The 22535-nt window shown below is 39.8% G+C and overlaps 1 protein-coding gene and 3 long non-coding RNA genes across 4 annotated transcripts in view; 2 read left to right on the top strand and 2 right to left on the bottom strand.

Moving 5' to 3' along the window:
* Positions 1-22535, bottom strand: part of LOC144641657 (uncharacterized) — a 188607-nt gene that overhangs the window by 66845 nt on the left and 99227 nt on the right. The window lies entirely within an intron of this gene.
* The window catches only part of LOC144640099 (uncharacterized), a 39458-nt gene that overhangs the window by 5685 nt on the left and 11238 nt on the right, over positions 1-22535 (top strand). The window lies entirely within an intron of this gene.
* LOC144644717 (uncharacterized) lies at positions 5938-8953 on the bottom strand. Its single transcript, XR_013569182.1, has 2 exons — positions 8638-8953; positions 5938-6187 (listed from the first exon to the last, which is right to left on the bottom strand). It is a non-coding gene; the product is annotated as an uncharacterized LOC144644717 (long non-coding RNA).
* Positions 9060-13220, top strand: LOC144644716 (uncharacterized). The gene is made up of 3 exons (XR_013569181.1): positions 9060-9438; positions 11482-11586; positions 12081-13220. It is a non-coding gene; the product is annotated as an uncharacterized LOC144644716 (long non-coding RNA).

Here is a 22535-nt window from a genome sequence, read left to right as displayed (position 1 = left end):
AGAGGACAAAACGCCGTTGAAGTATTTTTGAACTGTCTTTTAAGTGAAGAAAGAAAAATAAGATATGAATTGTCAAAGCCAAAACCTCTTGTGATGACGGCAAAAGACTGGGTAAACTTCAAAAATGCAACCAATTGCCACATTTGCGAAGAAACGCTAATGAAACAAAACTTTTTGGACTCTTTGCCAGTTTGGATTGGAAACAAAAAGGAGCTTAATTACTTTGGGCAGATGCACAAAAAATGTTATTACAGAAAGGAAAAAGAGGTAAAAAACCTGGATACCGAAACCCACTATAAGCTAAAAAAGCTTGAAAAAGAAACACACAAATTAGCAGCGAAAAACCAAAAAAACTGCTTAGCGTGCCACAAGCCGCTTATCCAGCCGAACTACAAGGATGTGGTAAAAGACCATTGCCACATAACAGGCAAGTTTCGAGGAGCCGCACACAACATTTGTAACTTTATGATGCGATTAGATCCGAAAAAGGTCCAAATACCAGTTGCATTTCACAACCTGAGGGGTTATGATGCGCACCATTTAATGCAGTCAATTTCAAAGATTTCAAAAGAGGCACAGAAAGAAGTAAAATGTGTTGCAAACAACATGGAAAAATACATCACATTTTCACTTGGCAAACTGCGTTTTATAGACAGCTTAAACTTTCTTAAAGGAAGTCTTGATTCACTTGTAAAAGCGATGCCGAAGGAGGAATTAAATATAACAAAATCTAATTCAACACAGTCGTCTGATGAAAGTTTTGAACTTCTTTGCAAAAAGGGAATCTATCCTTACGAATACATGGACTCATGGGAAAGATTTAGCGAAACAAGTTTGCCTGAAAAAGAAAAGTTTTACAGCAAACTTAATGATGAGAACATAACGGATAAAGAGTACGAACACGCGCAAAACGTGTGGGAAACCTTTGGCTGCCAGACCCTGGGCGACTACCACGATTTGTACGTTAAGACTGACGTGACCCTGTTAGCCGACGTCTTTGAAAGCTTCCGAAAACTCTGTCTTGAGAAGTACGGGTTGGATCCCGCGAATTATTACACGACGCCAGGCCTTGCTTGCGACGCACTCTTGAAAAAGACAGGCGTGGAGCTTGAGTTACTTACAGACTATGAAATGCATCTTTTTGTCGAAAGGGGAATAAGAGGCGGGATTTCGATGGTAAGCAAGAGGTATGCAAAGGCGAACAACCCTTATGTTGAGGGATTTGACCCGAGCCAGCCAAAAAAATACATAACGTACCTCGATGCGAATAACCTTTACGGGTGGGCAATGAGCAAGCCGCTTCCAAAAAGTGGATTTAGATGGAAAAAGGTTATGCCAACAGAAAAAGAAATAACGACAAAAAAAGAGTATGCAAAAGCTGGATGGATTTTAGAGGTGGACTTGGAATACCCGAAAGAGCTGCATGACGCCCACAACAGCTATCCATTAGCACCAGAGAAAAAGAAAATAAACAAAGAAATGTTTTCGCCTTACCAAAACAAAACAATAAAAAATCTTGATTTGCACCCGCCAGACACCGAAAAGCTTGTTTTAACTCTTGAAGACAAAACCAATTACGTCGTGCATTACCGAAACTTGCAGTTTTATCTAAAACAGGGAATGAAACTCAAAAAAGTGCACAGGGTCTTAGAGTTTGAACAAGAGGCGTGGATGGAGCCGTACATCCGGATGAACACAGAATTCCGAAAAGAAGCGAAAAGCGTCTTTGAAAAGAACTTTTACAAGCTAATGAATAACTCAGTTTTTGGAAAAACAATGGAAAACTTGAGAAACCGTGTAGACATAAGAATAGTGCGCAGTGACGAAAAAAAGAAAATAAGAAAATTAGTTGCAAGCCCATTGTATTCAAGGCATGTGATGTTTTCAAACGATCTGGTTGGAATAGACATGCGAAAAAGTAAGCTTTTTCTTAATAAACCGGTCTACACAGGCATGACCATCCTTGACGTAAGCAAGCTATGCATGTATGACTTCTTTTACAACCATCTGAAAAAGGAGTACGGAGAGCGTTGCGAGCTTTTGTATACAGACACAGACAGCCTTTTGCTTGAGATAGAAACAGAAGACGTTTACGCGGACATGGCAAAAAACATTGACAAGTACGACACAAGCGACTACCCAGAAGAGCATTCACTTCATTCAAACGAAAACAAAAAGGTGTTGGGAAAAATGAAAGACGAATGCGCAGGAAAACTAATTTCAGAGTGTGTTTGTTTGAGGGCAAAAATGTATTCAATAATGACAGAAGACAAAAAAAATATAAAAAAAGCAAAGGGGGTAAAAGAGTGTGTGACAAAGAATAAGATAGATCATGACACTGGACGAAAAAATGGATTTACTCAAGTTTGAAAGTTGAGCAAATATGATGCAAATTTGGGCATCTATCTTTGCACTAAATTTGCTCAAGTTGTAAAGTCCATGTAAACACAAATGTTTGTATCTGATGAATTGTTGTGCAAATGTGACGCAAAGATGACATTTGCTCCTTATTTACCTCACTTTTGCTCGCAAGGCAAATTTTTAACTTTCATATTCATTTGTTAAACATTTGCCTTCTGTGTATAAATTACACGTTTACTACTTAATGCAAATTCAAGAAAACACTGTGCAAAATAAATTGTTTGTACTAGGTTTACATCACATTTGCGCGAGATACAAATAAGTGACTTTACGGTCAATTTTCTCGGATTTGCCATACAAGCAAACGTGTACATTTGTTATAGATGTGCGCATGTGTCAAAGAAATAATTTTGCCTCAATTACGCTCACATTTGCCAGGGAGCAAATATGTGAATTAACCAAATATTTGCTACCGAGGCAAATGTTTAAATTCAGTTCACTTAGGAGCCCATGGTTCACTTTTATTCTTCTTAATATTTGCTCTCTTTGGAAAAACAGTTAAGCAAAGTAGCGGGAACGATGAGTGGCGGCCAGACGACGTTCGAATAGTATCCCATGATGCATTTCGTTTCATCTTATATTATCACTGCGTACGTGACCTAATCAGTATTGTTCAGCTCTCGCGAAGCGAGAAGAAGCGTTCGCCATGGCGTGTTTCCGGACTAGTTTTGATTCAAAATCTGCTGCTTTCGAGGAAAACGACTTATTCTACGTTCACTGCGTTTCAAAGGAGAATTTCAGTGTCACATTGAAGGGATTTACCTGTGTTTCGCTAGTATACAGAGAAATACATGTTAGTGTTATCGAACAATTGGACGAACGTCGAAGAGCTCTCGTTCCTGTGACAGTCAAAAATTCGGCTATAGATGAGCTATTTGTTGCTGGAGTGTTAATAAAGAAGTCCTGTGCTGATCCGAATCGGTTTTCTTACATTTCTTCTTACATCTCTATCGATCTCTTGTCTGTCCGCTTCGCAGTCGGCGGGCTCGTTCGGCGTTGTTTACATAATCTGTGAATACATATTTGAGCTTATTATTACGGTTATTTTTCACCAGTTGTAAGCATTTCACTTATTTGAATGGTACAGTTATAAAATTACTTCCGAAATTAGTCATTTTGAATGTAAATATAAATGGCAATGATGACAAAGCTCACGAAAGAGCCCAGCGATTGTTGCCTGAAACAGATACCACACACGCTTCGCAGCACGCGGCGCTGGTTTTCGATCGAAATTTCAGTCATCTTTGATCGTTGAAAAAGTCATTAAGATGCGGGTACTTCTGGGTACTTCTTTGCAAGTACAATAATACGGCCTTCATTATGCTATCGTGAGACCCATATTTAAAAGAAACCTGCTTATAATCCGAAGAATCGTGAATATTTATGACCTCGTCGCGGGTCAGTGAACACTTTGTGAAGGAAAGCTAATCAAAATAATCAAAATAAAGGACGTTTTTTGACAAACCACGGTCATAGGACAATTGCAAATCAATGAAAGTATGACAAACAACAAAATAATACAATTTTCTTGCTTTTGAATGGAAAAAAATACGAAATGTGCCGTAGAGAAAGCGGCGTTATTTTACGGTGGAATCCGCCATAACTTCGATATTGCGTGAAGTGCGCGGAGAATTGCACCATGGGATACTATTCGAACGTCGTCTGAGTGGCGGCTGTATTCGCAGGCTATTCCCCAAGCTTACTATAAAATTTTCAATGATTTTTCACGTATAGATCAGACTTCGACCATCAACAAGGATCCGCCTATAGGCTTGAAATCATCATCTCCCTACCATGAAAACATGACGACCTAACTCCCTTATGTTCTGGCACATATCCCACTTGCGGAGGAAACCTATATATAGTATACCACAGTGGAAGCTCTCCAAGCGAACCCAATAATAGGTGGTCATGCATCTCTAGTTATGGCTGCAATGGTATAACCATACGGGTTTTTGAAATCTTAGTTTTTGAAAATCATTTCTGTAAGCAGGCAGTTATAGTTTTGAATCCTTTTTTCGGCTCATGGGTGGCCATCGACAGGAGCTTCGATGGTTGTCTGTTTACTGCCATTTTCACTATTTAGACAGAAAATTAATCGTTGGGTGTCTCTCCCCACCACCCAGCCATCCCCACCGCCCTACTCTCCCTTGTTTCTTTGGGTCTTATCGGACTGACTTGTGGGCAAGTTATAAGCGTTGATAAGTGTGATGTCATATGCGGTAAGTCCAAGTGTGTATGCCCATTAAATGGGCGTCGATAACTTGAAAGCGAGGCATTTATGCTAGCTCCAAAATTCCTCCTGGTATACGCAGGACACCCAGTATGTGTACAGGACACCACTTGAAATTAGGAATGCGCTCTCCTTCGTCGAACGCAAAAAGATCTGTTCCTGATAATGCCAGGTGCCTCTGCCTAAATTCAAACAGGACAACAAAAAACTGCTGGACAAAGGCCCAACAGTCAGCTCATTTTATATTTCACCTCTATAAAGTAACCACTGCTTGAAAGTGGAGTAAGGGATTTCAAAATGTTTCCATTACAGTAGTTTATGATACTCATGAAGAAAGTGGAAAGCTGAATACCAACAATAACATTCAAATTGTTCAATAATTCGTTTTCATTATTTCAACTGAAGGACTTGATCATTTCAAGAAAAAATAATAAATTCTTGTTTATTCTTATTCTTCGTTGTCACCTTTGGGCTAAAAAACATGGTTTCATCAGTAAATCCTCAACTGTTTTTTTTTTCTATGCGAAGGTTATGTCTATAATAAAAAGGGTTTCAAGAAAATAATAAAATAATTGCTTGCTTATTTATTGTCAATCATGATTGGTATTTACATTGTTATATACAGTTGAACCCCGGTAACTCGAACTCTGAAGGGAAGCGAAAAACAGTTCCAGTTAGCGGGGTTTTCGAATTAACCGAGTAAAAATGACTGAAATGTGGGTCCAAGGGAAATAGAAGCTAGTTCGAGTTAGCAGGGTTGTTCTAGTTATCCGAGTTCGAGTTACCGGGGTTCTACTGTAGTTTTCACTGACTGACTAAAGACGACCACATCTTGACAGTGGGCTTCCTAAAAACGACCACATTTTGAAAACCCAATAGTGGAAACTACAGTAGAACCCCGGTAACTCGAACTCGGATAACTAAAACAACCCCGCTAACTCAAACTAGCTTCTATTTCCCTTGGACCCACTTTTCAGTCATTTTTACTCGGTTAATTCGAAAACCCCGCTAACTCTAACTGTTTTTTGTTTCCCTTCAGAGTTTGAGTAACTGAGGTTCAACTGTATGTAACAAAGATGACTGGTCTTTCCTTTAATGGAATTCTATTGAAATTGTCTTAATTTATTAAAGCATCCACTAAGAGAATGAAATTTTATCTGCTGGGATTCGGTTCTATCATTAACCTGTGAAAAAAGGAGTCATTGTTTACTGATGTAACCAGGGGAGAAACAGGGCTTGTCTAACTGTTTTAAGAGTGATGCTTCTTTAGTGACTTTCAAAACTTTGACGATAGATATTTGTTGAATTGTTTAACAGCAACTAACATGCCTGGCTATAAAAGATATTGTAGCATTGGCCAGAGACCCCACACTCCTAGTAGCAGTGGTTGGTCATTAGAACTCCTGGGATCTTTTACATGACTGAGGTGTCTTCAGTTTATTTCCGTCAGTGATTTGTCAGCAGAAACCCCAGCATCTTTATTATGGCTGAGCTGGATACTTTGTGCCTGTTGTGATTCATCTTTTGCCAAGGCTGAATAAAAAAGAAATTAAACAATTAACATATCAAGTTTTTCAGGTCTTTTGTTTATTTTATGGCAAGCCTGCAGGACTTGACAAAATACACAAAACAACTGAAAATAATTATGTCAATTTTGAAAACATGGCCAAAATGCAAAAGACTGTACATGGTAATGATAACCTTATTTGGCATGTTTTCTATATCTGGTATGATATGATATGTGCCATATCATATCTAATAAACCACAGTCTGAAAAAATTCTTTAACTTACAACATATTTGCTCAAATTGATCACTGCTAGACAAATTGTCATCTTAGCAAGACAAAAATTAAAATTATACAAGGAAATTATATTCTTATCATTGCCTGTGACTGTTTTTCTTTTTTTCTGAGATTTTTTTTGCCTCACTGAAAGACTATGACATTAAGAGAAATATGGTGAGTTATTTTTGCTAACCAGTTTTATTTTCACCCACCCAAGGAGCCTGCTCACGGGCTACAATCTTGTCCACAAGTATTGGGATTAATTTCAGAGAAATTATTAACAAATTCCCCGGCCAGTCTAAGAGGAAGCTGTCTACCTACCAAAGTCCTCAAATGCTCCCACCATATGGGGCTTCCCTAGCCTGAGATCTTGGATTGTACAGTTCCAGAAAATATCCATAGTCATTAAAAATTCTCAGGGAGGAAGGGGGACTCAAAAGCCAAATTATTATTTGAAGGAACATATGGAAATTATCTGGAATTTCCAGAAGAGTGGGAGGGGGGGGGGGGGAATTACACTGTAACCCAAACAGCCTTCTGTGGGGAGGGTTTTCTCTCCATTTTCAATTGTGTCACAGTATTTTTTCTCGCTATTTTCAAGCATCATGGTCTATTTTTCCCCTTATCATGTGTCACACATAAACTCGTTGCTACCCTCTTAAAGGATTTTTTTTTTCAAAGTTATTAGTTAAGCAAACCAATGCAAAGAGAGCATATAAGTGATTAAAGTTCACTCTTTGGGGTACATGAAATCCCCAGACAATGAACAATGAACTACATGTAGTGAGCAGTGAATTTAAACTTATTATCAAAAACACAAAAATAGAGGGCTGTGAACAGTCTATATAAACAAACAGAATTTTACATTTCATAAAAACAGCTTGTATTATCGAAGGTGCAGTTAGGTTTTAGTCTGTCAAAAAGCAAGCGGTTCCCATGAGCGAAACTAATTTACTGATCAAATCAGAAAACAATTATTAAACTTGGTTTCCGCAAAATATTGTGATCTGTCAATATTGTGTCCTTCTACATGGAGGGTGCCCCAGCTAACCGAGTTACCCGGCTAGAAGGGATGAACATAACCCGCCTTAACATGCAGAATTCACAGCCCTTCTACCCGAGTAAAGAACAGTGTCATCGAAGCGAGTTACTGCCTGGGAAAACCATGTACCGGGTACATGTAGATCCAAATGATTGAAGAAAAATATGACTTTTTACTGAATAATTAAGGCTAGCCGTCTTCAAACCCATTATACTTTGATGCGCAAGCTCTTAAAAATTTACTGCGTCTATTTTTGGGGGAACTCAATCAAAATTCAACAGTCTTTGGCCACCAAAATGAAATTAAATTTGTTGTTTCGTGAATAAGGATAATCATTCCTAAGAAAATTTCAGATTATTAAATAAGCTGTTGCTCAAATAAATTTATATTTTCCAGTCAACAGATAAAACTACATTTTATGCCATTAACTTCATATTTAAATTAAGAACACGTGTAAAAACTTATCCCGGCAAGCCAGGATAGCCCAGGCAATTTACATGACAAAGGCTATCCTACCTAGAAGGGTGCCCCGGCAAGTAGACCGAGTGCGCAGGCAAGGCGGGTTTCCCGCCTAGAATGTAATGTGTTTTCAAAAGAAATAGGGGCGGATCCAGGAAATCCTGAAAGGGGGGGGAGGGGGGGGTTGTATACCTTAATATTTTTTATGCATGATTAAAAGGGACAGAAGTTACAACAATAGTTAATATTTGTCGTTTTTCTTCAGGCCTCGTCTCGTATATTGAACAATGTAGCGAAGTGGTGGAAGTGAAACAACTACGAATAAAACAATTTTATTCTATTATTTTTATGCAGTTTCAAAGAAATTAAAAATATTCTGCGCAAAGGGGGGGGGGGAGGGTTGCAACCCCCTCAACCCCTCCCCTGGATCCGCCTGTGAAAAACGTGTGAAAAGTTGGCTCGCCAGGGTAGCTGGGTTAGCCGGGTAATGTGGTTAGCCGGGGCACCTGCCTTTCATGTAAACCGGCCCTAAGCTTTAAGATTGTAGGTCGATTTTGCTCAAAATAGCCAGTGGTAAGTCAATAATGATCCAATTGTCATCAGCCTTCGCAACTGGTGTGCCATGATATCAATAATTTGAAGAGATTGTACAAAAAGGTGTTATAAGAAAGATTTAGATGATTTCTGTAAGACTTGCCTGTTCACGACGATGTAAAGTCAGCCATTTTGCTTAGCACTTTCTCACAACATAGAGCAATCGTGCTGTCAAATCTCCCATGGTCGTCGCTTGATCATCCTTAAGTGCAAGCACAATCTTTTTCCCGTTTTCTTCTTTTTCTCAGACCTAGCCTTTCTCTTTTGTTTTCTTCTTTCGTTCTACATCCTCGCCTTTTCCCCTGGTGTATTCTTTCTCCAAAAAGATTCACGTTCATGCTCGATTTTTAAGCTGGAGGCCGGCATAATTATTCGTGTTAAAAATTCCCGCTTCTTCCCGGCAAAAATCGTGTCAGTGGTAAGGCTTTACGCTAATTTACTACTTCACTTATTGAACACGAGATGTACCGATTCGTCACCAGGTTCTCGCGTATTTTGACGTCATTATGCTGTTTTAGCCAATGAAAATGTCAATGGCAGTCACGTGGAGAGTATTTACCCATTCAAACCGATTCAAACCTAGGAGCGCCATTTTATTTCAGTTTGTTGCTTTTTTTGTTAGTTCGTTCTTAATATTATGGCAACAAAATCACCAAACCAAACAGGCAAACGGGACTCTGAACATGAGGGATGCAAACAGTTAATTCACAAGTACACCTCGAGCTTCGCGATCTCAAACGCAGCCATCATCTTCGAGCGCGAACGGTCTAACGGCCATGTAGACAGTGAGCAAAACGTCCTCGAACAACAGCCCATCTTTCACTGACAGTTTAAACCAGGAACGTTCATCGCCCACAGCGTCATCCACACCGGTATTTGGTGTTATCGAGTATGCCATACAACGGTAAGTAAGACTGCGAGGATCAAACTGCCTACCAAACATACTAACATTCCTCTGAAATAGAGCTTTTATCTTTGCTACTTGGTTGTTTGTCTTAAATGTATATAAATTCATCCTGGTAATAGGGCTGAGTTTTAATAGTTCAGTTTGTGATATTTGGTCTAAAATCATTCACATGTGATGGAAAAACGCAGATAACTATGGAGCAGGGGACTGATTTGCTATTCTCTTGAGTGTTTACAGATAGAATTGGATGACACAAAGTCCTATAATGTACTTACAAAATAATATAGGATAAATGTTATACCGAGTAAATGCATTGTGTCTATAATACAGGCAACAAATGCAACCTAAGAATCCTGAAGGTTGGTACATTGCATTTAATGTATGCACATGAAAATACAAAACAAATATACTTAATACAATCCACTGGACATTTTTATCAATAAAACAACCCACCTGCTAATGAACGGAACAGATAATTTCTCCCCCAAACCAGGCATGCAAACACAAAGATAATAGACAGCGATGACAATTGGAATCTATGACTTTGCAAAAAAGCCTACCATATCATAATCAAGCGTTCATAGCACCATCTTTGAACAACGGTCTAAAAGCAAGCAGGGAATTATGCCTACTTTTTTTACAGTTCCATCTTGTTTTTTTTATTTTCATGTGCAAATGTACCATCCTTCAGTAAAATCAAAGCTACCTGTTTGTCACCTTAGTCTGAAGATGAAATAGAATTATATCGAAATATTTTTATTACACCAACCATTCCTTGCATTTGTTGCCCGTATTTTAGACACAATGCATTTACTTGGTATTACATTTATCCTTGATCTCTTACAACTATCAGCTATTTTATCATTTTAATTAGAGCAATTTGTTTTAAATTCAAACCCACCGGGGATTCAACATTTAAATAATAGTAGTCAAATGACGGCAACATGCAAATGTGCTGTTGGGCATTTAAGCTGCACACGCCCCAGTTTGGCGAATAAACAGGGCTCGCCATAAAAAACTAATCAGATCTTAGAATTTTGTTACAGTATACGGTATGTGAAGTTATAATCAAATGTTTTACCAAGTGTGTAAGCTCCAGAAAATATTAAAACTTCCCCATAGAGAGGTTGGAAATTCAAGGGAAGGAGAGGATCTCAAAGATCCAAACATTTAAAGCAATGTATGAAGCTAAATTAAAATTTTTAGACAGGAGGGGAGTCATATGAAAGATCCCTTAGTGGAAATGGTATGGATACAATGTATTTTCTGGAACCACAAATTGACAACTGAGGTTTTTCAGAGAAGAGGAAAAGGGCTTCTTTAGTCACTTGTAAGTTAAATAACATCCTCAAGCTGAAAGGCCATTTAACCAACATTTCCTTTTCCAATACAAAGAATATGGCTTTTTTGCTTGGGCAGGCACCCAAATCAACCTAGATTCAATGGGTTACTAGCAAATTTAAGCTGGTGTACAAAGTACCAGTTGGCACCATAAAAAGTAAACCCTCTTTTTTTCTTCTTTCTCACAAAATTAATGTACTTACACAATGTACTACAGCTCTATCAACTGTTTTGTTAGAAGTACAGTTGCAGAACCTAGTCTGAATTTTTCATTGGTTTAACAATTTTAATCTCACCAGTATAATTTTAATTGCCTTTGTTGAGTATGCATGGTCACTGATCTCATTGATAAATTGTAAATCTGAAACAACAGTTTGTGGTGTTTATTCAGTGACATCCTAGAAGTTCTATGAACATTAAGTATGCTCTTGAGAACTCCAACCACAGATGTCTCAGTAGATAACCACACCTGCTATTTAATTTTTGACATAAATATTGTGCAAAAAGGTGCAGATTATACATGTAGTTTTACTGTAACTTTACCTCAAGTCTTTCTCCTTCTAATTTTTGTTTGGAATAGTTTATTTCAAACACTCATGAATACATCTTTTGAATAGTTTAGTGTTGATTAAATCTAAGAATATTTCTCTTTGTTATGTTTGAACAAACTGATTTTTTTGGATTATTATTATTTTGTAGCTGCTATGGGTGTCCATTTTCAGACAAAGTAAAGGCAAAGTGTCATTAACTCAATGCAGTCAACATCTCTCGAAGGAGCAGAGCGTCCAAAGCCATCTAAATATGGTAAATTTTTTTACGATTCAACAGTGTTCTAGAATTTTGTACAGTTAAATGAAATTAGTGTATGTGAATACAAAATGTAATTTAAATATTCAGAGTCTGTTTAGCTATGGATGCAAGCAGAAGGTTCCTACATGAAAGCGCAAGAAGAAAAACAAAAAGATTAAATTTTTGAATGCAATGCTGTGTATTTTGGTTACATTATTTTAAAAAAAACACATTGTAGTTGTTCTAATTCTAGCTGCTACAACTGTAATGTGCATGATATTTTGTGTGCATTCACATTCAAAATACATACATATACAATGATTCATGCATTTTGCATAGCTCTCACTGTTTACTGTCTCTAAATAGATTCTTAGGCCTTTCTGTTTAAAGACTTTAAGAAAGAGTGGTCTTTAGATTGGTATTCTTTTAAACCCACATTTTATTGTCAATTTGTGACTCAAGAGTTACCATTGATAAATAATTTTCTTAAATATATTTTTCTTACACAGAAAAAGAGGCAGAGAGTAAAAGCTTTCAGTAGAGCAGTCCACATCCTAACAGTAAAGGAAAAAGATCACTACCAGAAATTCATGACTGTGGACTTTGAAGAGGAGAGTGGAAACAGAGATGGCTGTTAGAGCCCAGGCTTAGAAAAGAAATTCTTTAGCACCAGCACACTTTAGTGGCGCAGTCCTGCTTTAATGCAGGTTACATGTATGCACACCATTTACTGAAAGGCAGCACATAGATTGTAGAAGGACTGCAAAAAGGCATCAATAAGTAATCTTGAGCTCCTTTGCACCTGATGGCATTCCTTTGCCCTAGCATAACTGGTACCTTCTGCCCTCCTTTTGTTTAATAATGGGGTGTATCACTGCATTTCTAAAGCTTAAAGGAAAAAAAACTAAAATCTCATACTATTTTGTTTTAAACTTTTTGAGAACTTTAATTGTTTAAAATGGAAATTTCAACTATTGAGTGGTGATTATTACAGTACTGTTTTCCTGAAAGCTGCGTTTACATTGTACTTGATTGAATGCTTTCTTTTTTTAATTTTTAGTTGTCTTTTTTTATGCAAAAACCTCATTTTTGTGAACAAGCTACTGTAAGTTAGGCTTTTCATGCTGTCATTGATCTTTCAAATGTGCATTGAACTGTCTGTGACAATGGCTGATTCATGTTAACCAAATGTTCACATGTACATGCACTAAAACAGTTTACTGATCATAATTACAATATTTCTTATGTAGATGTTTGGGGGAGTTTAATACTTATTGTTTTAAAATGTTTAGCTGTTTGCCTTCTGACAATATTTAAAGATACATGTACTTACCGGCATGTACAAGTATAATATTTTATTCGTTTAACAGTTACGAACAGTCAATCAAGAACATTAAGTATGGTAGGCATTCTCATGCTTACTGTTCTAAAAAAGTTTTAAGCTGCTTACCATGTGAGAATAGTTATTGATTTTAAGTTAGTGATGACCGGGAAAGAAATAGAAAGCATTGTATATGCCCTTTTTAAGACTGTTTCAAAGTGCTTAGCTGTTTTTTTTTTTTTTACTTCTATTTCAAGATATAATATTTCTTTTGATTCCATGGTGCCATGTGACATTGTTGAAATAAATAATTACATAGAGCTTGAAATGTGTGCATGCATTTTGTTTTGTTTATTTTAATCCTTCTCTGTTTTTCATTTTCATTTTTCATTATACAAGTAATTAGGGAGTGGGGAAGTTTGCTTGTTTGGCACAACGTTTTAAATGCTTGTTCAAACAAAGGCTTTCATGAAAAGTGAATGTTCACTGGCACTTCTTTTTGTAAATAGCATGTGAAGACTAGGCAAATTTTATATTTTGCCCTCCCTCCTTTTCTTGCAAATACTGGCCAAATATGGCATTTGACTATATAGCAAACATAACCAAACGAAAGCAAATATGGTATTTCCATCAGTGCAAATCCTTCCTTTCATGAGGCAAATTTATATATTTGCCTGCTATTTACTGCGAAAGTAAAATTGATTTTTGTTCGCATTTGTCACGCTATAGGAAATGTGTGCCAACATCAAGTTTATTTCATGTCCAAATATCATCAAAGCGAAGTAAACATCACTTTTGTAAGTATTTGCTATCAATGTAAATGCGGAGCAAAGACGATATTTACTAGATATTTGCTTTACTTGCAATATTACAACAAACACAAAGTTTGACTTGCGTTCAAATATGATCAAAGCTAAGCAAATGTAATATTTTGCAACATATTTGCTACACGTGTAAATCCAACTTCTCGTCTAGCAAATTTAACTATTTACCTCACCTTTACTACAACAGAAAAGCTGTCGCAAATGTACAATTTATCTTTACATTTGCTACCGGTATGAAAACATTGAGTAAATGCGGTATTTACCATCTTTGCCTTGTGTGCAAATATAATGCAATCATGATATTTGTATCTGAGCAAATTTGAGCAATGTCGTTCAAATATGGTATTTACTTCATATTTGCTACGATTTTGCTAGGTTGTAAATCCGTTTTTTCGTGCAGTGTGAAAACTTCAAAGATACACTTTTTCAAAACAAGGAAAGCTTTCACGAAATGCACATGCTAAGAAGCTATGCCCACGAGTTGTGTTCGATAGTGGTGAACAAAAAATCGCTATCCTCCTTTGACTCAAAGCGATGGATAGCGGATGATGGGATACATACAAATGCTTACGGGTATAAGTTTTGCGAAACAAAGCCTACATAAACATAACGTTTATAGCTTTTCTGAGCCCAAGGGGCTCAAGCACTAAGTGCTTGGTGGTAACTGTGTATTTGGAGGAATAACAAGCAATTCTTCACGCACGAAGCCGCGCTTTGGACCATCGTGCAAGTAATAAAGAACTGGCTGATTAGGTTTAGTAACAGACCTTTCAATGCTGTAGACTTTTAATGACCAAATCGGATCTGTGGCCCTTTTTACGCCGCCTTCCAGCTCGCCAGGTTGGTAGAGAAAGCGCACATTAACGAGAGAGGGGAGTTTTTTTTCTTTTTTGCCAACAGGTCTTGTATATTTTGAGGACGGTTTTGACGAAACAGCCTTTTCTTTGATTGCAGTAGCAGGTTTCTTACCAGTAAGACTGGTTACTTCGTTGTTCAGAGCGGCAACAACTTCGGGAAGCCTTTTTACCCACGCTGTCGACCGCTGGCCAGATGGCAGGGTCATCTCGACACCGTACTGATAACCAAACAGGCGCCCTGCCAGTGTTTGATTAAAACGTTCAACAATAGCTTGATCTCTGTGAATGTTAACACGCCCGCGTCTAATATAGGTTTTGTGATTTTCCATTTCTTTAGTAACAGATCCCATGAATTCGCGACCAGGGTCAACTTGCAGCATCTGTGGCCATTTTAGTGCACTTCGCCTGTAAATTGTCTGAAAACCTTTTGCAACCTCAGTTGAATCTTTGGAGGTCAAAGGCTCGGCCTCTTTGAAACGGCTGGCAACGTCAACAACAGTCAGCGCGTATTTGTAAACTTTTCGCCCTCGCGGCAGTTTGTCGTGTGGCAGAAAAAGAAGGTCCGCCTGGTGGACCGCGTTTGGAGAAGAAACATCGAATTTTGGGCGAGGAACGTATCGTGGTGCCGGAAGGTAGATCTGCCAAAGGGCCAGCTTAACTAGCCACTTTTTTGCGGCATCTTCGGAAACCTTGGCAGCCTCGGCTAATTTTTTTATCGCAGCAATTCCCTTCCAATAGCCCTGGGGGCTATAGTAGACTTTCGAGATTTTCTTCGAAAAGTTTTGCTCCGCAAAAATCTTTGCATCCATGCGTATACAAGAAAAAAAAGAAACGTTTAAAGAAACCGAAAGGCAGCGTACCCAAGAGCAAGAGCGCCTGCGCCAACGAACATAAGTTCACCTTGTTTCTGCTGCTCGCTTGGCTGATAGAAATCAGAGAACTTGGGTTCTTTCGGAGGAATCATTTGTTTGTCAGGATGTGCCTGGTTGTAGAGTTTGAAAGCGTAGTCTGTGTTCGTAAAGTTTTGTTTCGCTTGCTGTTTGATCTCATTGTTGGTTTCGATCCAGTCGAGAAGCTTCGTGCGGTCGCGAGAGTACTTCGCGTAAGCTGCCTGGTAAGCCTCGAGAGCTTTGTCGTGTCTTTCTTTTTCTTTCAAAGCGGCGTCATCTCCGCCACCCAAAGCTCGAGCAAGATAGTTGCCGCCAATGAAAGCAGCAGCGTTCAAGATAGCTCCGCCAGCCATAATCGCTACGCTTGCCATTGTGTGTTTTTGTTCTTATATTATGATATTTTTTTTTAATTGGTGGGGAGAATTTTCTGGTCCTCGAGATACTGTTTAAGTGCAACGCTGCCAGCCATGACGGCTGTGAACTTTACATAGTTCATAAAACTGCTGCTTGGGTCGGATGTGAAGTTTTCTTTTACAACTTTTTTGGCAGCCCAGCCGATTCCGGCGGCGAGACCTGTAATGGTGGCGGCATCCATGAGCGTTTTCACGAGCTTGTTGTCGGACATGGCGGTTCAGTATAAAATAATAAAAAATATTCAATTGAAAAATTTTTTTGTTTATTCTTCACCGTTTTGCGAAGCAAAGTTTGCAACTTCTTCACCAGATTCAACTTCTTTTGTTTTTTTTATACCTCTTTTAAAAATTGTATCCTCATCCTTTTGCACCCGAATAGCGGTTTTAACGCAAGTTTTGGAAAATTCAAACCAAAGTAATGCAATACCAGCCATAGCTGCACCTTTAACAAGGTTGTCAAGAATAAAACCAAGGGACATTGTCGGTATAATAAATGAAAAATAAATGTTCAAAAGAAATTTTTTAATCCATCGGACGGATTCCTCTTTGTTTGCGAGGTCTAATGGCATTTTGGATTGTCGAAGGCGTGTCTGAAGAACGCGTTGCAACCCTTCCAATACTTTCTGCTGTAACTGGTGTGTCATCAGTTATAAGAGTTGGCGGAGCTTTAAATGTTGGACTTCTTTTTTCGTTTATAAAGCCTTTTATGTCTTCGCGTTTCACATAAGTTGTAACGATTGCACCGCCGATACCAAGCAAAGATATCCATTGATTTGTGGTGAGACCGCTTGATTGCGGCTGAGCCTCGGGCGGAGCTGGTTCCGTTACGTCCGGTGGTGTTGCATTTCGCTTTGCAGCAGCAGATTTCTTTTCCTTTTCTTTTGCAATTATTGCAGCAGCCTCGACAGCAGCTTTTTTCTGTGCTTCACGAGCCTGTTTTGTTTTTTCAGCTGCAAGCTTGCCAGCAGCAACTCGCTTTGGATTTTTGGCAGGCTTTGTTGCTGGAGTTGTTGAAGTAACTTGTTTCTGTTCTTCTTGAGCGATCGGAGTTGGTTCGAGCTCGGCCATTTATAATAAAAAAAAATAATATTTAAATAGAAAATTGCTCAGCAAGATTTTTTGCTAAGCAATTGCTAAGCATTGTTCAGTAATTACTTAGCATTTTTTTAGCATTGCTCAGAAAAATCTTCAGTAGTGTTTGTGTCCGCATCTTTGGAAGCACCTTTGGTTTCGCACAGCGAAGTGTGCGACTTTGTAGCTTCGTTTAAATCAATGTGCTTTGTTGTGATGAGCGCAGCATTTGCAACGGCAAGAAATCGGCCGCATTTCAAAGCCAGACCGCCTGCCAAAGTGGACAGCTCTTTACTGATAATGTAGTCGTTTTTGAGTTCCTTCTGATAATCATTGACGTCCTTGATATTTACGGCCATACCAACGACTTTAGTAACAAGAAAAATAAAGCTGTCAATCAAGCTGTCGGTTGTTTTGGATCCAACGTATGCCTCATATCTCTTTAAGTACTTTTCAACTTCTTTATCTGTCAAGCGCTTCACCTGCTCGTGTGTCAGTTGCACACCGATTGCTTCTTTGGCTTTTCCTGTTGAAACAAGGATTGCAAGCTGTTCACGCAAAGCAGGAATGTCAGGGCCTTGAATGAGTGCCATAGCGCTTTCTGTACTTTCTGGTTCAGCTCCTAGCAGTTCCATTACGGAAGCTAATTCTTGTTCACTTGCAGCGCCCTTGACGCTCTCGGGAGGAGAAGTTGCGAACGGGTCAGCCATTTATTACTCTAAAAAATATGTTCAATAAGAAAATTTTGTGCCGTAAGGGTGGCGATGAGAAATGACAAGATGCGAAAACTTATTTTTTTTTAGCTTTAAAATGATTTCTTTGTAATCCTCATGGGCAAGTTCGCCAGCGTAATCCTCAAAGATTGCCTTCGTGGTCTTGGCAGAGGGGGTGTAAAAGAAAACGATTGCCGCAACATTTTCGCGGAATGAGGATGTTATGCTTGTCAATTTTTGAGTTAACACCCATATGCTCAAGCCTGCGTGGCGAGCAGAGAAAGCAAGATTCACCAACTCCCCTGTTCTTCCTTTTACATCTTTCGAAGCAGCACAGTCGTCGAGGATGATAAGCGTGTTCGTACCCTCAAAAAGAAATCTTGAAAGCCTTAACCAAGATTCCACCTCGTGCTGCTCGCAAATGAAAACAAAAAATCGAATATCTTCCTCAGCAAAGCGATAATAAGTCTTGTTGTGCTCGAAAGTCGGGCAGATGAGCACGATGTAGTCAAACTTGCCTCGGAAAGGGCCACAAAGCTGATTGACCACGTATCTTGTTTTTCCTGAGTTCGTTGGTCCCACAATGAGGGCGTTGAAGGGTATATTGGCAGGATCCATCTTCGTTCGTATATGTACCTAAGGTACACTTTTTCAAAGAAAAAATTATAAAAGCACAGATTCTAACTGCCTGCCAAGTATATTCATTTGGGCGTCGCTGATTACGTAAATGTGGCAGTTCAAATTACCTGAGCCGCTTGCTTTCCTCTCTAGCTCAAGCTGGACACCGTCCTTTGTGTTCACAAGGCGCGTGCCGCTTCCGTGCATCGAGTGGTCAGCCATGGAACGCAGATCAATAAGAAGGCCAAACTTGTCTTCTGTGTAAAACTTTTGCAGAGTCATGTGCTGCGTTTTATTTTTTTCTTTCATGTAGAATCTTTTAACTTCTCCCCAAATGTCCATTCCTTCGATGCCGTTGTTGTACAGCATGTTTGGCGAGCCGTTGACAGTGATGCTTACTTTTGTAAGGTCCGGGTTAATGTACTTTTCCGAGCTCCTTGCACCTTTGTTATATTGCTCAATAAATAGGAGCAAGATACCTTTCATGGACCTCCTCTGCGGGTTGACCCTTAGATTCAGACGTGTGTCGGAGCCTTTTGCAAAAGTCACCACTTTAACACGCTGGATGTGGTCGTAAGCGAACTCTTTGCCGCCCGAATAAGCGCTGAACGCTTCATCTGCAATTTCCTCGCTTCTTATCATCTCGTACTCCAGCTGGATGTTTGTCAACTTGTATTTTAGTTTTGTTGTATCTGAGCCTCTGACCACATGTTCGGCTGCCGCGAGCTTCAGTTCGAACACAAGATCGTTGTATAGTGCCTGAGGATAAAATGCCCCATGGTCAGTTAAAATCTGGTGATCCAGGCGGATGCGGTATTTATTTCCATATATCTCATTCAGCTTTTTTTCTGCGTCCACACCTGAAGTTTTCTTATCGCCAGCATTTGAGCGAATTTTGTTAAGGTCCTCGCTCTGAATGCCCTCTGGCACCCTGTCGTCGCGCTCCTCCTGCGAAAGGAAAAAATCCTCAAATATTTTGTAGATGTCATAGCCAACCGTGTCCTGCACGACGGTGCCTTCGTACTTTACAACAAAATCGTCGACCAGAGCTCGGCTGACGTTGCCAACCAGAAAGTTGTTGGCATGGCCTCCGCTCAAGTCGATGTTGAAGCGCAGCGCCAGCGAGCCGGGCACAATGACCTCGTTTTCGTTCAGCTTGGGCACTGAAACATACAACGTTTCCTCTGGATTGGCTTCTGTGCGGTCAAAAGTGATTCGTTTTACAGCGCGCTCGGCTTTCAGTGCGCCGAGTATTTTCTCTGTGCGTCCCGGTCGAAGGTTTTCTTGAACAGCAGCCATCTCTCGATTGGTTTTATTGTTAAATTGAAAAGTTTAATTTGAAAATATATATAAATTACGTGATGGCGGAAGGTGGTGGTGAGTTTGGATACGAGGACCATGATTTGGACCGAGATCTTGACCACAAAAGTGATAACGATGATGAAGAGGAACAAGAGGTCGACACAACCCGACCATTTCAGCCCGGGGAGGCATCCACACCCTACCATGGGGGTGAACAACATGAAATGCAAACGATGCAGCACGAACAGAGCGGGCTGCCAGACACATCCTACGAAGAAACACCTTTTTTGGGAAGCTTTATTCATCAAGATGACAAACCGGCAATGATTGACAGAGCTAAAGATTTTATCAAAAGAAAATTCCCCAAAGTGAACTTCGCAAAATTAGGCCCAATAGGTTTTAGCAAAAAGAGTGGCAATGAAACTACAATTGTATCCTTTGGATCAAAAGGTGGCGAGACCGAAATTTTCAAAAAAGACGGAACTGGCCTTCTCAAAAAATTCACAAACAAGTTTAAAGCCCCCCTTGGGCCAGAAGCGGAATCTCTGATTGCTCAAGACAATGAAGAAATAAGAGAAATGAGACCAAGATTAAGAGAAGCTGAAAGTCAAATACAACAGGCAGAAACAATTGACATGCAGAAAGAAAAAGCCACCCAAGAAGTAGAAGATTTCAGAATAAGAATCGAGCGAATAGATGCCAAGATGGAACAACTTGGGTCAAATGTTGAAAATGAATCAGAATTGCGCAGACTTAAGCAACTGAAAAAAAATCTTGAAAAGGATTTTGAAAACAAAAAAAAGAAGTTGCTGCTCTTGAAAAACAAGTTAAGCAAATAGCAAAAGAAAAAACACGAGTCGACCAACTAAGGGCAGGCATCGCTGCCAAAGAGAGCGAAAGAAACACTTTGCAAGAAAGGCTCAACGACACAAGAGCGTTGGATGATCTTAAAGAGCAAGAAGATGAGCTCAAGCGCCAAAACGAGGAAGATCAAGCTGTTATAGAGGATGAGAATGCATCCCCCACTAACAAACAAGCTGCGGAAGAAAGAGTTGCAGAAAGAACCGAGGAGCTCGGGCGTTTGCAAACGCAGATTGCAGAAAGAGAAAGGGCGCTTCCACTTCGTGAGAGGATCAAAGAGATCTTCAAAAAATATGGCGTGACAGTAACAGCAATACTTCTTGCTGCTGGTGTCACGATTGGTTCTGTAATTGGTGCCATTACAAACTCTTTGAAGGCCACCGGCAAAGCGTTGGGGAAAGGCCTAAGTGATATTGGCTCAAAGGTAGCATCAGCTCTGCCTGGTCTCATTGGCTCGATTGCGAAATTTCTTTTCAAAACCGCTGGTCAAGTAATTGGATTTCTTGCAGAGCACACCTGGCTGCTTATCCTTGCTGTGGTTGCTTTTCTTGTTGAAAAATACATCAAAAAGAGACGTTAGCGCATAAGGGTGTAGAGCAAAGCTGCTGCTCCAACCGCGCCAACAGCGACAGTTGCTTTGTTTATTTCGTGTGAATCATTGGCTACGGCCTTCGTAGGTTTAGCGCTTTGCGCGTTGCTAGCTGGTGTTTCAGCAGCGCTTGCGGCGGGTGCCCAATTTTTTTTTGCTGTGGCGCTCTTGTGTATAGGATTTGAAGGGTGGCTGTTTGGTGGGTTGATTTTTGATTTTCCTCCGGCCATCAGTTTAAGAGCTGCTTTTTTTGTAGCTTTATTAACCTCATCATTCACTCCTAATTTCATCCCAACAACAGCCTGCTTAAGCTGGTTATTGTAACCAACAACGCTTTCTGTGTTTATCACCATACGAGCGGGCATCAGCCAGGCACCTGGGCAGACTGCAAGGTTAAGCCGAACCTTAGCTTCGTCGATGGCTAGTTGGTATCTTTGGACCGACTTTGCCAGATCAGGTTGCCTTATAGCGTCTTCAACCAACACGAGGAACTCACTTTGCGCTTCCTTTGCACGGCCGCCTGTTCCAAGTATGCTACTTCGAACGTTCACCTGCGAACCGAGAATACAGTAGACAAAAGCCTCTATCGACTGGTTTACTCTCGACAAACCTGCCTGAGTAAGCCCTTCAGTGCCGTTAGGACAAAACCAGTCTGCCTGTGCATATGCAGCGTCGTCTGGCTCGATGTATTGAATCAAGTTACCTTTGCTTGCAGTTCCACCTTCATCCGAAAATTTATCGTAATCGGGGTATTTTGCCCCAGAATTTTTCGGACCAATATTTGAGATCCAGATATAAACGTTACCAAGTCCGTGGTTTGCGCCTGTTGTGAAACGGAAATCGCTTGACGGGTCGACACCGAACTCAGCACATATTCTTTTGTACGAAGCCACGTCGTACTTGTTGTCGAACTGGCTAAAAGTGGGGTCGCCTGGCAAGGCGCTTACGCTCTGAATTCCCCCCATCTGAAACAATATTCGCCTTATCGTGAAATAAACGTGAAAAAGGTAAAAATTTCGCACAATCGGTGGCAAGCTGAGAGCTGAGTGCTCTTCATCGAAAATATCTCGACTTATACCGCAGCCTGTTGTCGCGCACCATACCGCAAAGTTAAGTTGCTGTGGCCAATAGGCCATATTTTGGCTAGCAAGCCACCTTTTTGACTCTTTTCCTGATGTATGCTTCAGTTTTGTTTTTTGAAAAATCTCTCTTAATTTCGTTGTGAAATATTGGTCTGGTGTGACGTAGATGTTTATTTGGCTGTTAAATATTTTTTTCAAACTTGGTGCGGCTTCGTGAAATCCAACCGCGGGAATTGGCAAAGATGAGCCTTTTGCGCCGCTTGGTGACAGCTGTTGTGGAAAACCGCCTGAAATTTGATTCACCCCCAGTGCTTTTTTCATCTCTGGGCTCCAATATTTGCTGTCAGAGCCAAAAACATTTATCAAATGGCCTTGCCCTGCCTTGTAATAAATGTCTGCCGTTGCTGTGTGGTTGTACGCGAA

The sequence above is a fragment of the Oculina patagonica genome, chromosome 2 (genome assembly GCF_052425735.1).
Source record: "Oculina patagonica isolate OP01 chromosome 2, crgOcupat, whole genome shotgun sequence".
Taxonomy (NCBI): domain Eukaryota; kingdom Metazoa; phylum Cnidaria; class Anthozoa; order Scleractinia; family Oculinidae; genus Oculina; species Oculina patagonica.
Note: the sequence above shows the minus strand (reverse complement) of the source record. Positions and strands in the feature narration are given on the sequence as shown.